At 41.6% G+C, this 13,369-nt stretch overlaps 1 protein-coding gene across 6 annotated transcripts in view; it reads right to left on the bottom strand.

The window, feature by feature from the left end:
- The window catches only part of RBFOX1 (RNA binding fox-1 homolog 1), a 991,812-nt gene that overhangs the window by 653,778 nt on the left and 324,665 nt on the right, over positions 1-13,369 (bottom strand). The window contains exon 1 of one of the 6 annotated variants that reach the window (XM_073542799.1): positions 9,578-9,788. The exons of 4 other annotated variants lie outside the window; for them this stretch is intronic. The gene's annotated coding sequence lies outside the window, so the exon portion shown is untranslated. Of the gene's footprint in view, positions 1-9,265; positions 9,426-9,577; positions 9,789-13,369 lie in introns of those variants that run through there. One more of the 6 variants, XM_073542800.1, reaches the window with a different exon arrangement.

Raw genomic sequence — 13,369 nt, 5'->3', positions numbered from 1 at the left:
CTGCCCACTTTGCTACCCCTTTCACTGGACACTTCCCATTTTGCTATCCCTTTCACTGGATATTGCCTATTTTGATCTCACTTTTGCTGGACACTACCCACTTTGCTACCCCTTTCACTGGGCACTGCCCACTTTGCTACCCCTTTTACTGGACACTGCCCACTTTGCTATCCCTTTCACTGGACACTGTCCACTGTTGTGAATTCGCTTTCTGGCCTTCCTCTGGTTACTACTAAAGGTAGTGGAGCAGGTCAAATTGACAGAGGGGTTGCGAGTTCTCTTTCTGAGCTCCCTCTGGTGGTTACTGGAGGTAATGGAGCTGATCTGATTAACAGAGGCTTGCCACCTGATAATGAGGACGACGATTGGAGATCTGGGGTTTCAGACTGGATTTAAGACAGCCGACTCCCTCTATCCCTGCTGGTGATTTTTTCTTGCTTTCTGAGGTCTTAGTTTCCAGCTCAGTCCCTGCATGCTCAGCTAAGTGTTCTTTTGCTATTCTGTTCACATTTGATCTGGTTTTGTCTATTTCAGTTTTGTGTGGGTCAGCCAGCTCCGGCTGGGGCTGTGCTGAATAACCATCCATATGTTACTGCTTGTGCCAGTTTGTTTTTGTCCCTTATTAGATTGGCCTCTTTTTGCTCTGCTTTCAGATTATATCAGAGTGCTGATATAGTGGGCGAAGTCGTGCGACTTCAGTATTTTTGCATCAGACGTGTTGGACATTTTTGAAGGGTTTTTTGCGTGATTGCAGACAGTGTCTTTCCTTTCCTGTCCTGTCTAGTCAGTGTGGGCCCCATCGTTTGCTTAGTCTATTTTCCTACCTGCATTTGTGTTTTCATCTTGTCTCACTGACAATATATGTTTGGGGGCTATCTCTTCCTTTGGGGTCTGCTCTGGGGCAGTTTATATTTCCCCTTTCTTGCTTTAGGCTTAGTTAGCTCTCCGGCTGTGCCGAGGCGTCTAGGATCACCGTAGGCATGCTCAATGGCTACTGGAGCGTGCTTATTTTTCTATTCATTTCACAGGACATTGTCCACTTTGCTCTCCCTTTCACTGGACACTGCCCACCTTGTTCTCCCTTTCACTGGACACTGCCCACTTTGTTCTCCCTTCCACTGGACATTGCCCACTTTGCTCTTCCTTTCACCGGATACTGCCCAATTTGCTCTCCCTTTCACTGGACACTGCCCAATTTGCTATCCCTTTGATTGGGCACTGCACATTTTGCTATCCCTCTCACTAAATAGTCATTCAAAAGATGGACAGAATGGGGGATTGATTATAGAGCTATAAATGAGATGCAATAATTATTATTGTATGTGAAGTAATGCAATTATTAAATCCTTTATCCATGCAGCATATAAGGCTATGTGTAGCCAAGTGATGGTGTATGACAGCTTTACATATATGAATGTATGGTGACATGTTATTTTCACCACTTCTGGAACTGGTCTGGTAGCCTGGGCACAATTATAGCTTTTGAACCAGGGATTTAACACTTTGCCAGGGGAATCAATATGCCTAACGCCAGAAAATGGCTGCCTGTGATTTTACTGTAAACAAGGAGATAGTGAGAAATATTCCTGGTCTGTCTGTATAAGCGGAGTTCCTGTGTTTCTGATGTTTCTCTTCTGGCTCATGAAGGAGAATGACTGCAGATGCGCCTTTATACAGTCTTATGATAATGCCATGTATTATGCTTTTGATCAACCCTTCTGTCCTCAAAACCTTCAGAGTCAGAGGCTCATTAAAAAACAGAAAGATCAAACAGCTGCTCGTACAACAGCTGAGGTATTCCACTCTTCCACTACACCTTCCCCATCCAGCCTACTTCCCATTTATATTATTTGTTCTTTAGTATTTCTGCATAAATAGCCTCATATGCATTTTTAGGCCAAGGAATCCGCAGATATTAACTCTTCTGTAACAGACATATTAGTATTCATTGTTCATAGGTCTTATGGCACGTTTCCTTTTACCGTACGTACCGACTTTCCTTCGCATAAGAAGAAACCTTATGCATTTGATTTGCCATTAAACATCTTTAATCGTCAAATATTTATATCTTACATAGATTTGGCATCAAATTGGTTAAATATTTTTGCTCTAATGTGTAGAAACCAATCAAGTCAGGAAAAAAAAGAAATAGAACACAAGCGGAGGGGGTGGCGGGAGGTGGGGGGGAGCCAATATGTGCTAAATCAATGACAGCCAACAGCCATATCACCAGTGTTACTTCTCTACTCCTACTTATGATTCAGACTAGGAGAGAAAAAAAAACTTGTCTTTGCTTCTGCCGCATTAACTGTGTCAGGCCCAAATTACATTTCTATCCTCCTTGCAGTCATAATCTAATACAAGCCATGCAAGTAGCTCGCGGTGTTAACTCTTCGGAACACCGAAGCCAATAAAATCCTGCTGCAAGCTCCTGCGGTTTGATGGAGACATACATGACAACAGTTACCGCTCAATTTCTATTATTTCTTAATAACTTCTTTATTTATCTAGATAAGGAGAACAAAAGCCACCGACAAGCTTGTTTGCTCCCGTGAAAATAATTGTTCTTCAGCTATTGCCAAAAATATCCTTCTCAGCAATTAAAGTTGAAAAGCTCCTGTATTATCCCTGATAGCAAAACTGCTTTTAATAAACATTAATTGTATATTAGCTGAAGTGAGATTGCCAGGAGAAGTGGGAAAAACAACTGTGAAAACACAGCTACAGGAGGAAAAAGGCATAAATGATCTGTAGTGTTATTAATGGATCAACAGCTTGATGGGCTAAGTATAGTAAAGCATTCTATGGGAAAGCAGTATTTACCTTGTAAAAACCTGGGTCTCCTCATCCAAAGAGAGACATTGGCCACAAATTGTCCTGTCACTCAGGTTCTTGCGCTACCTAACTGCCTGTGCAACTGAACATTGTGGGGTTGGGTATGTGTGAAGATATGTGTGCGCATATAAGTGTGTAGGTGTGCATGTACTGCATGTTGCATGTCTTCATGCAAATCTGTTGGTTAATTCTATATAAGGATGTATATTCATATTTACAAATATAAAGATGTGTATGAATGTCTTCTGTAAATATGTCACTTTACGTCAAAATGTACATACAGTATGTGCATGTAAGTGTATAGGTGGGTATGTACTGTATATTCATGTTTTCATGCCATCCTGTAAGTAATTATATATATATATATATATATATATACATGAATGTGTTTTGCAAATATGTCACCTAACGTAAAAATGTATGTATGTATGTATGTACTGTATATTTATGTCTTCATGCTAGTTTGTAAGTCATTTTATATGTATACCCATATTTACAACTATGAAGACGCATGTGTGTATGTGATTGTCCTCAGAAAATATGTCACGTTATGTTGAAATGTGTGTATGTGCATGCAAGTATATAGGTATGTATGTACTGTATATTTATGTATTTGTGCAGCTCGGTAAGTAATTATATATATATATATATATATACACACACACGAATATGAATGTATTCTGTAAATATGTAACTTTACGTAGAAATGTATGTGTGTGTAAATGCATGTTTTTATGATCTCATGTTTATGTATATTTGTGCATCTTTATATGCAGGATATCTGTATTTATTTTTCTACTAGCTGAAGAGCCCGGCGTTGCCCTGGCATAGTAACTAACAGCTGTCCCACTCTCTCCCTCCGCAGCCCTGCTCTCCACTCACCGTCCCACTCTCTCCCTCCAAAGACCAGCTCTCCACCCACCATCTCGCATTCTCCCTCAGCAGCCTCGCTCTCCATCTACCGTCCAGCTCTCTCCCTCCGCAGCCCCTGTCTCCACTGGCCGTCCTGCTCTCACCCTCACCAGTGCTGCTTTCGCTCTGCAGCCCCACTGTCTCCCTCTGCAGCCCAGCTCTCCATCCATGGTCATGCTCTCTCCTTCCACAGCCCCACTCTCCAATCCCCATCCCACATTCTCCCTCCACAGCCCCGCGCTCTCCCTCTCCAGCTCCTGTCTCCACTGGCCACCCCGCTCTCACCGTCAGCAGCACTGCTTACACTCTGCAGCCCCGCTGTCTACCTCTGCAGCCCAGCTCTCCATCCATGGTCATGCTCTCTCCTTCCACAGCCCCACTCTCCAATCCCCATCCCACATTCTCCCTCCCCAGCCCTGCGCTCTCCCTCTCCTGCTCCTGTCTCCACTGGCCACCCCGCTCTCACCGTCAGCAGCACTGCTTACACTCTGCAGCCCCACTGTCTCCCTCTGCAGCCCAGCTCTCCATCCATGGTCATGCTCTCTCCTTCCACAGCCCCACTCTCCAATCCCCATCCCACATTCTCCCTCCACAGCCCCGCGCTCTCCCTCTCCAGCTCCTGTCTCCACTGGCCACCCCGCTCTCACCGTCAGCAGCACTGCTTACACTCTGCAGCCCCGCTGTCTACCTCTGCAGCTCAGCTCTCCATCCACCATCACGCTCTCTTCTTCTGCAGCCCCACTCTCCAATCCCCATCCCGCATTCTCCCTCCACAGCCCCGGTCTCTCCCTCCACAGCCCCTGTCTCCACTGGCCATGCTGCTCTCACCCTCAGCAGCCCTGCTTCCACTCTGCAGCCCCGTTGTCTCCCTCCGCTGCTCTGCTCTCTCCCTCAGCAGCCCCTGTCTCCACTGGCCAAACCACTCTCTCCCTCAGCAAACCAGCTCTCCACCCATGTCCCACTCTCTCCCTTAACAGCTCCGCTCTCCACCCACCATCACACTCTCTCCTACCGCAGGCCTGCTCTCCACCCATCATCCTGCTCTCTCCCTCTGCTTCTCCGCTCTCCATGCGCTGTCTCATTTTATCCCTCTGCAGCCCTGCTCTCTATCCGTGTCCTACTCTCCCTCCGTAGCCCTGCTCTCCATGCGCTGTCTCGCTTTGTCCCTCCACAGCCCCGTTCTCCCTCAACAGCCCCACTCTCTCCCTCCACAAGCCCTCTCTATCCCTCTGCAGCCAAGCTCTCCATCTGTGCCCCACTGTCTCGTTCACAGCTCCGCTTTCCACCCACGTCCCGCACTTTCCCTCTGCAACCTTGCACTCTAGCCGCCAGTGGGCGGGGCTAAGTGGAGTGGGCATGGCTTGATACATACACACACATACATACACTCAGCTTTATATATATACAGTTAGGTCCATATATATTTGGACAGAGACAACATGTTTCTAATTTTGGTTCTAGACATTACCACAATGAATTTTAAACAAAACAATTCAGATGCAGTTGAAGTTCATACTTTCAGCTTTCATTTGAGGGTATCCACATTAAAATTGGATGAAGGGTTTAGGAGTTTCAGCTCCTTAACTTGTGCCACCCTGTTTTTAAAGGGACCAAAAGTAATTGGACAGATTAAATAATTGTAAATAAAATGTTCATTTCTAGCACTTGGTTGAAAACCCTTTGTTGGCAATGACTGCCTGAAGTCTTGAACTCATGGACATCACCAGACGCTGTGTTTCCTCCTTTGGGATGCTCTGCCAGGCCTTCACTGCGGTGGTTTTCAGTTGCTGTTTGTTTGTGGGCCTTTCTGTCCGAAGTTTAGTCTTTAACAAGTGAAATGCATGCTCAATTGGGTTGAGATCAGGTGACTGACTTGGCCATTCAAGAATATTCCACTTCTTTGCTTTAATAAACTTCTGGGTTGCTTTGGCTTTATGTTTTGGGTCATTGTCCATCTGTAGTATGAAACGACGACCAATAAGTTTGGCTGCATTTGGCTGGATCTGAGCACACAGTATGGGTCTGAATGGCTTCTGTCTTGTGTCACATCATCAATAAACACTAGTGACCCTGTGCCACTGGCAGCCATGCATGCCCAAGCCATCACACTGCCTCCACCGTGTTTTACAGATGATGTGGTATGCTTTGGATCATGAGCTGTACCACGCCTTCGCCATACTTTTCTCTTTCCATCATTCTGGTAGAGGTTGATCTTGGTTTCATCTGTCCAAAGAATGTTCATCCAGAACTGTGCTGGCTTTTTAGATGTTTTTTAGCAAAGTCCAGTCTAGCCTTTTTATTCTTGATGCTTATGAGTGTCTTGCACCGTGCAGTGAACCCTCTGTATCTACTTTCATGCAGTCTTCTCTTTATGGTAGATTTGGATATTGATACGCCTACCTCCTGGAGAGTGTTGTTCACTTGGTTGGCTGTTGAGAAGGGGTTTCTCTTCACCATGGAGATTATTCTGCGATCATCCTCCACTGCTGTCTTCCGTGGGCGACCAGGTCTTTTTGCATTGATGAGTTCACCAGTGCATTCTTTCTTTCTCAGGATGTACCAAACTGTAGATTTTGCCACTCCTAATGTTGTAGCAATTTCTCGGATAGGCTTTTTCTGTTTTTGCAGCTTAAGGATGGCTTGTTTCACCTGCATGGAGAGCTCCTTTGACCGCTTGTTTCCTTCACAGCACAACCTTCCAAGTGCAAGCACCACACCTCACATCAAATCCCAGGCCTTTTATCTGCTTAATTGAGAATGACGTAACGAAGGGATTACCCACACCTGTCCATGAAATAACCTTGGAGTCAATTGTCCAATTACTTTTGGTCCATTTAAAAATAGGTTGGCACATGTTAAGGAGCTGAAACTCCTAAATCCTTCATCCAATTTTAATGTGGATACCCTCAAAGGAAAGCTGAAAGTCTGAACTTCAACTGTATCTGAATTGTTTTGTTTAAAATTCATTGTGGTAATGTCTAGAACCAAAATTAGAAAAATGTTGTCTCTGTCCAAATATATATGGACCTAACCGCAGATGTATCAATGGTGTTATAAAAGTGCATATATGACTATATGTGTATATACTATATGCATTTTTATACAGCTATGCTTGTATTCTGTATATACTGAATATATACGTTTTTATTACATTGTGTATATGTATGTCTGTGTACTATATGAGTACATGTATGTAGCGCTTTTATTATAGCGATGTGTCTACGTATGTATGTCTGTATGTATATGAGAGAAGATTTACAGTATATAGTATCTGCATTTATGTAGTTTTGTGTATCCTATATTTTTATGAAACGTTGTATATGTACAGTATGTATGTGCGCTATTGTCTGTATACTATGTGTGCTTATGTATACATGAATGTATATATCATATGATCATATGAAATTCTGTGAATGTACCGTAAATGTGTGTTCTGCATATATGTGTGTTTATGTTTAAATGCATAGATGTATATAAGTATGTCTTTGTGGAAACGCATGACTATGTGCTGTAAAAATGTGTTTATGAATACAGACATGTACGTTTGCGTATATCTGCCTGTGCGTGTAATAGTAAACTTTATGATGTGGAAGCACAATAAAATTACACATTCATAGAAATTGCATAAATAAGTTTAAATAACACTTATGCTCTAATTTAATATTTCATTAATTTAATAACACTTGTGCTGTAACAATTAGCGGAAATGTGTCCAACGAGTCAAATGCTGATCATGGGATCCATGGGGGGAGGGGAACGTTTCTTTACGTACAGCTTGGCCTTGTTGGCTCCCGTTATTGAGAATGATGGACTACATCCATAGACGGCAATGCATGCATCCCATTTACAATTCCAAAAACAGGGACTAGGGTCAAACTTTGCTAATACGTAATATTAGTGTGCAATTTTGGGAACGTCAACGCTAGGGAATGGGGTTTGAGGCTTTTTTTGCGTTTGTCTAATTTAAAGAGCTGATTCTATGCTTAAGATACAGATCATATGGCGGACTTTTCCATTTATACCATCCATTGAGTAGTGGTAAAATATTTCCCCAGTACACAAGAATGTAATGTACATATAGAGTAAATTAGAGCACCAAATTTGTTCCGTACTTTTTGTCATATATACAATCCCAATGAACTGGTTTGTGGTAAAGACTTTATCCCGTTGAGTATTTACTAGTAAGTGTGAGAATAATAGGATATAACTTTATTATTGGCACCTAAGGAGCCCCCAATGTCAGGTTGCTGTAAGAAAGGCCTGTGCATTACAGTACACCTCTCACTGATAATAGGAAAGAAAAAAGAAGTTCCAGCGCCAGGAATGGAAAATTAAAAATCCATTTTATTGTGCCATTGCATATTAAAATTCCAGCAGGTACAGCATATCTGTCGGATGACTACAGAACAACGCGTTTCGACGCCTCAGGTCTTAATCATGTTCTCACTGATATTGGGCAAAGAGTAGTGACTCAAAGGCGCCTTCCTTAGCTTACTAATACATGGGCAGGCCAAAGTTTCCATGAGAACCATAGTTGTATTCCAATAGATTATTAAAAATTGCTTGCTATTTAAAAGTTTATTATTGCTATTAGCCACTTGGCAAACCTGCAGAATCACAATTAGCAATTAATTGACAATCAACTTTTAACGATCTATTTGAAAAACATGGCTGCACGCATGGGTGCACGGATTTTTGGCTGCGTCCAAGACCCTTCTCGAATGCCGTCCCTTGTGTTCACTCAAGGAGTCGTGTAGCTAGTCAAATGGCTTCATCGGGTCCTTGGTGGGTTTATTGGACCGATAAGATACCCGAACGTCAAGGTCTGCTTTGGTGACAAAACTTCTCTAATCATATAGTAATAATAATATAAGTACTAATATAAACTGCAAAACATAAGATCGTAAGAATGTGTACAAGATAAAAAATGCTACTGCACACTCTATCTCTGTACTATATGTATATCACATATGCTATATGTGTGTATATATATAGATATATATCTATCCATATTTCTATATATATACATATATAGGTATATAAATATATGCAGTATACATATATATATTTAGATATACACTGAAATATAGTAAAATCCTGAAAAAGATGAGAGCATCCAAAGTGAAGCTGCACCAATAATGATGATGCACCGGTCGTTCCAGTGAAGTTTGTAGACACACCCATTATGTCACATTGCCTATAGCACGCCATTATGGAATCCCTTTTTTAAGGCTGGACACATGACCCGGTCAGCCAATCACAATGGACTGATATATGAAAATAAAACTCCCACGCCATATAAACTGTCCTTCACATCCAAACAAGCACAGTCCTCGGACAAGTAGCGTGAAATGAGCGCCATTGACCGGTCAAGTGTACGCCGATTTCCTTCTTCCCCCCGCCATAAACAAACGTGAGGAGTTATGTACATGTAATTGTAACCTTGATGCAGACGCGACTGCTTCTAATATAATGAGGCTGAACTGCAACAACAATCACAGCTTGTGCAATTACTCACCACAAAGTCCCAGAGCCTTTCAATTTGTCCCCCCTCATTGAAATAAAGACTTCAAAAGGGGACGTAGGAAAACTCGCTGAAATGGCAACATTTCTCATTCTGTTCTACGAGCGGCATGCTGGACTCATTGCAGCTGAGGAGGATATTGTCAGGCTGCCAATGCGGTTCCCTTCCACCTGCTTTGTAGGTCATTGTTAACAGTTGTTATGGCACGTGAAGGCGACGGCAACTGTGATCAAGCATTTAACGCTTCCCCCCCTTTCCTGACGTTCTTTATGGCTCAAATTGCTTACATTAAATATACAAACTCACCCCACTGTGAAGTGTAGCCTCTTGCGAGGTTGGCTAGCCACGAGACAATGCTAGTGGCTACTAGGTAGCTCCATGCAAAAAAAGGAAGACAAAAAGCATTAAAAAAAGCATCAGTGGAAGGCGCGAGAGAAAGAAAGAGGGATGGGAAATTAATAATCCAACAGGCAGGTTCTCTCAGTGTTATTAATCATGCTGCTTCTCACAAGCTCGAGAGGAGCTGAGATTTGCACATGGGTAGGGGAGGGGAGCAGACATCATTGGCCGACTGCGCTCATTCCTATACATCACAGCCAATCCTTCGTTTTTTGCCTAAAGGTACAAATACTGTATATCTGCGAAGCGGTTACAAAACCCTTGGAAGATGAAAAACCCTGCTCTCGGGCTAGGCAATGCTTTTGTCCAGTTAATGCACTATAAACTTTATTTGAGCTGATTTCCTATTTGATACCCCTGTGACAGGGTCAGTGAACGGCAAGCAATTCCATCCCAAATCATACCATAATCGAATCGCTGCCTATTTCCCAAACCTATAATGAAAAAGGCAACGGAAATAATGCAGGTAATGTTGCCAGCCTCCCATTGCTGTCGTACATTATTACTGCCGATTGCTTGCCTCCATTTCCCCTGTACTCTAACAATGAATATATTTCACAGCTCACTTGCTTTACTGTGTGGGTGGCATGGCATAGACACCTACATGATATGAAAGAAAATCTAAGACAATAGGATTTTTTTTTTGCCTGTGAAAGCAACCTAACAGGCTGCCGATAGTAAAGACAATTTTGTCAGTATGATACCCTGACATGGAGAAGACGGGGAGGGCGGACAGTCGACTACAGCTGGGATTTGAATACATTTATTTTTTTGTTGTTTTTTTTTTTACTTCATGGCGCATTTTTTTTTTAGAATGCGAACCTCTATGATTTATCGGAAATAGTATGTTTGCCGGCTCTGGTTCAAGTAAGCAGCGCGGCAGACAGCACCAAATATGATGTCTGTATTTTATGGATATCACAAATCTTGTGGCTTCTCTGTGTTTAATAACGGTACGATAAAATATGCAATGCGGATATCCGCTGTGCCAAAAGGGTTAATCCCGTCTCGGCTTTTGACAGTTCTTCTATTTGCGTTTAAACTGCATGTATTATAAATATTTACCAGATATCTTATCCTCTCTAGACCAAAATGGACTTGACGATGTCACCGCACAGGGTTCTGCGGAATGGACTAGCGGATCGCATGTCACTACCTAAAAGGGAACCGCCGTTTTAATTTTTAATAGTACGTGTGAAAAGAAGAAAATCTATAATATATCATATCAGAGAAATTTGCTTCTTTCTCTGCCGGAACTGGTATTTCATTCCCAAAATGCTCAATTCCAGCGTAAAATCCATATTCAGTGAAGAGACATTTTCCAATTACTGAGATAGGAAAGGACAGTTGGTGCTCATAAAGTTCTATGAAAAGCAGAAATGTTGTTTCTTTGGCAACTGTTCCACGCTGGGTCAGATCATGGCATATTGTACTCAAATACGTGTGACTGGTGAGCTGGCAATCCCTTTACTTTTTTGTAAGGACTGAACTGTAAGGCTATGCGCACACATTGAGTAAAATTACTGCACCATTTCTGCAGCTCTCGGAAGGAAAAACCCAGCTGAGAAAACGTGTGTTTTTGCTGTGGTTTGCCGAGTTTTTGCCCTGTGTTTCTGTTTAGCGATTTTGACTAATTTGAGTGAAGTCAATGGTAAAAAACGCACAGAGAATTGACACGCTGCAGATTATTATCTGGAACCAAATCTGCAAATCACAAATAACCAACATGTGCATAACACTTTAGGATTCTCCTTCACTTTACTGACATCAGGATCACTTCAAGTTTATCCAGAAATTCAGCAAAAAAAAACTGCACCAAAAACGCACCAAATCTGCACCATGTGCACACAGCCCAATTGTCGCATCAGGAAAATATACAGCAGAATGTCTGTATCTGCCGCTAGCTTATCATGACTCCTCCCCTTTCCATAGAAGCTTATAAGCACCAACTATCATCTCCTATCTCAGTAATGGAAAAACGCTCTTCACGGAAAATAAGAGATTTTCCCTCAAATTGACAGAGAAGGATCAATCCAGGAGTCGAAAAAAAGCAGATTGCTCTGATAAAATATATTACATTTATACCACTGTTAATCCAATAATGAGTATGCCTTGATTATCTCTATGCAAAAAAATCCAGATAGCCCATTTTTGCATGCACACAGGTGCACACGTGTATATGCTCCCTACTTGCCTCCTCATTTCTGGGGGGGTGGAAATGATCTATAAATGGCTTTCCAGCTGGCGGGAAGCAATAGTTTTGATTGCCCTTAGAATGAATGGCTTTGCCCAGCTGTTTTCCTACAAACAGATCAGCGGGTTCTTAGAATAAAGTTTGGAGTCATTATTAAGATCTAGGGTTAAGCAAAACTTTTCAGCCGTCACTCATATTGACAAAGGATCCACTAATGGGCACTAAACTGCGCGGAGAGGAGTTTAGATTTGCTGGAGCTTAAGATTTTCTATTGACTCTGGACCAATGACCTGAATCAAAGTTGCAGTCTGAACTGCCGTGTTAACCCTTAACTGAATTTAATGAATCCCCCCTGTGTTTGCTTATGTATTATCCCAGTTTTGCAGCTGGAACACTTTGATAAGTAATCCTCTTCTCCCCATGTACAAAGCACTGCAAGGCTGAATCAGCATGACCCTGCATGGAGAACAAGATATACTGTATCCTTTTCAATCAAGCAGAAAGGATATGTGCTCCCTGCGACTGTTGTCAACTATCAAGAAACTCAGTAGGACAAGAAAAAAAAGAATAATTGTTAAACAACAGGATTACTCCGACAGCTAAATCAATTCTGATGACGTGGCAGGTTAAGATTTTTTTTAATATGATTCGAATTGAAAATCCTAACAATAAAATTACTTATGCAAGGAAATAATTGGAACGAGAAATCCCAGAAGGATTGGTCAAAAGTTCTAAAATAAATATTTTACGGCACAATTCCACCATCCAGTTTATGGTCATCCTATTGATCCATTTAATTTTGAGTTTATTACCTATTTTTTTTTTAATTATTATTCTTTTTTAGTTAAGTCTATAAAGTTGTAAGACTTATATAAAAAAAATTGGAATCGGTAGGTTAAATGTTAAATTAATAAAATTCTACTCATTTGCCATTTTTTTGGTGGCTTCTTTTCAACAATTTTTTTTTTAAAGTGTGATAAAATTCCTATTTTAACCCCTTTTATCTATATTGGAGCAAATGTTATTGTTATTTTCTATAAAGACATCGGATTTCTGATGTGACTCCAAGGGTCAGACACTTCTTTTTATTCTTCGGCTGTTCTACATGACGACAGACCGTAGAGCTAGGCAAAGACCACCGACAGCAACCGTTTGACACTAGAATTGGGGGGAAGGTAATCAAAGCAAGATTTCACAATCTGGTAATTGGAATCCAAGTAAAAAACATTAATGCTGATGTTTTTATACACTAAACCACTGAATAAACCTATTGCTGTAATATTAATAGAATTAATTACTTTTCCTATTGATTTTCCAAGTAGCGTCATTTAAATAAATGATCGCATTTTCTAAAGTTAATTAAGACTTTTATACTTCTACCTTTAAATAACTGTAGTGTAAGGTGTTTTCTTGATATGGCAAAACATATAAGACTGCATGGCCATGTTAGTGGCGTACATGCAAAATGAACTGCTTATCAATGAAACCGAGTAATAATGGCGCCC

The sequence above is a fragment of the Dendrobates tinctorius genome, unplaced genomic scaffold (genome assembly GCF_039654945.1).
Source record: "Dendrobates tinctorius isolate UK_male_01 unplaced genomic scaffold, ASM3965494v1 ptg000129l, whole genome shotgun sequence".
Lineage (NCBI taxonomy): Eukaryota > Metazoa > Chordata > Amphibia > Anura > Dendrobatidae > Dendrobates > Dendrobates tinctorius.
Note: the sequence above shows the minus strand (reverse complement) of the source record. Positions and strands in the feature narration are given on the sequence as shown.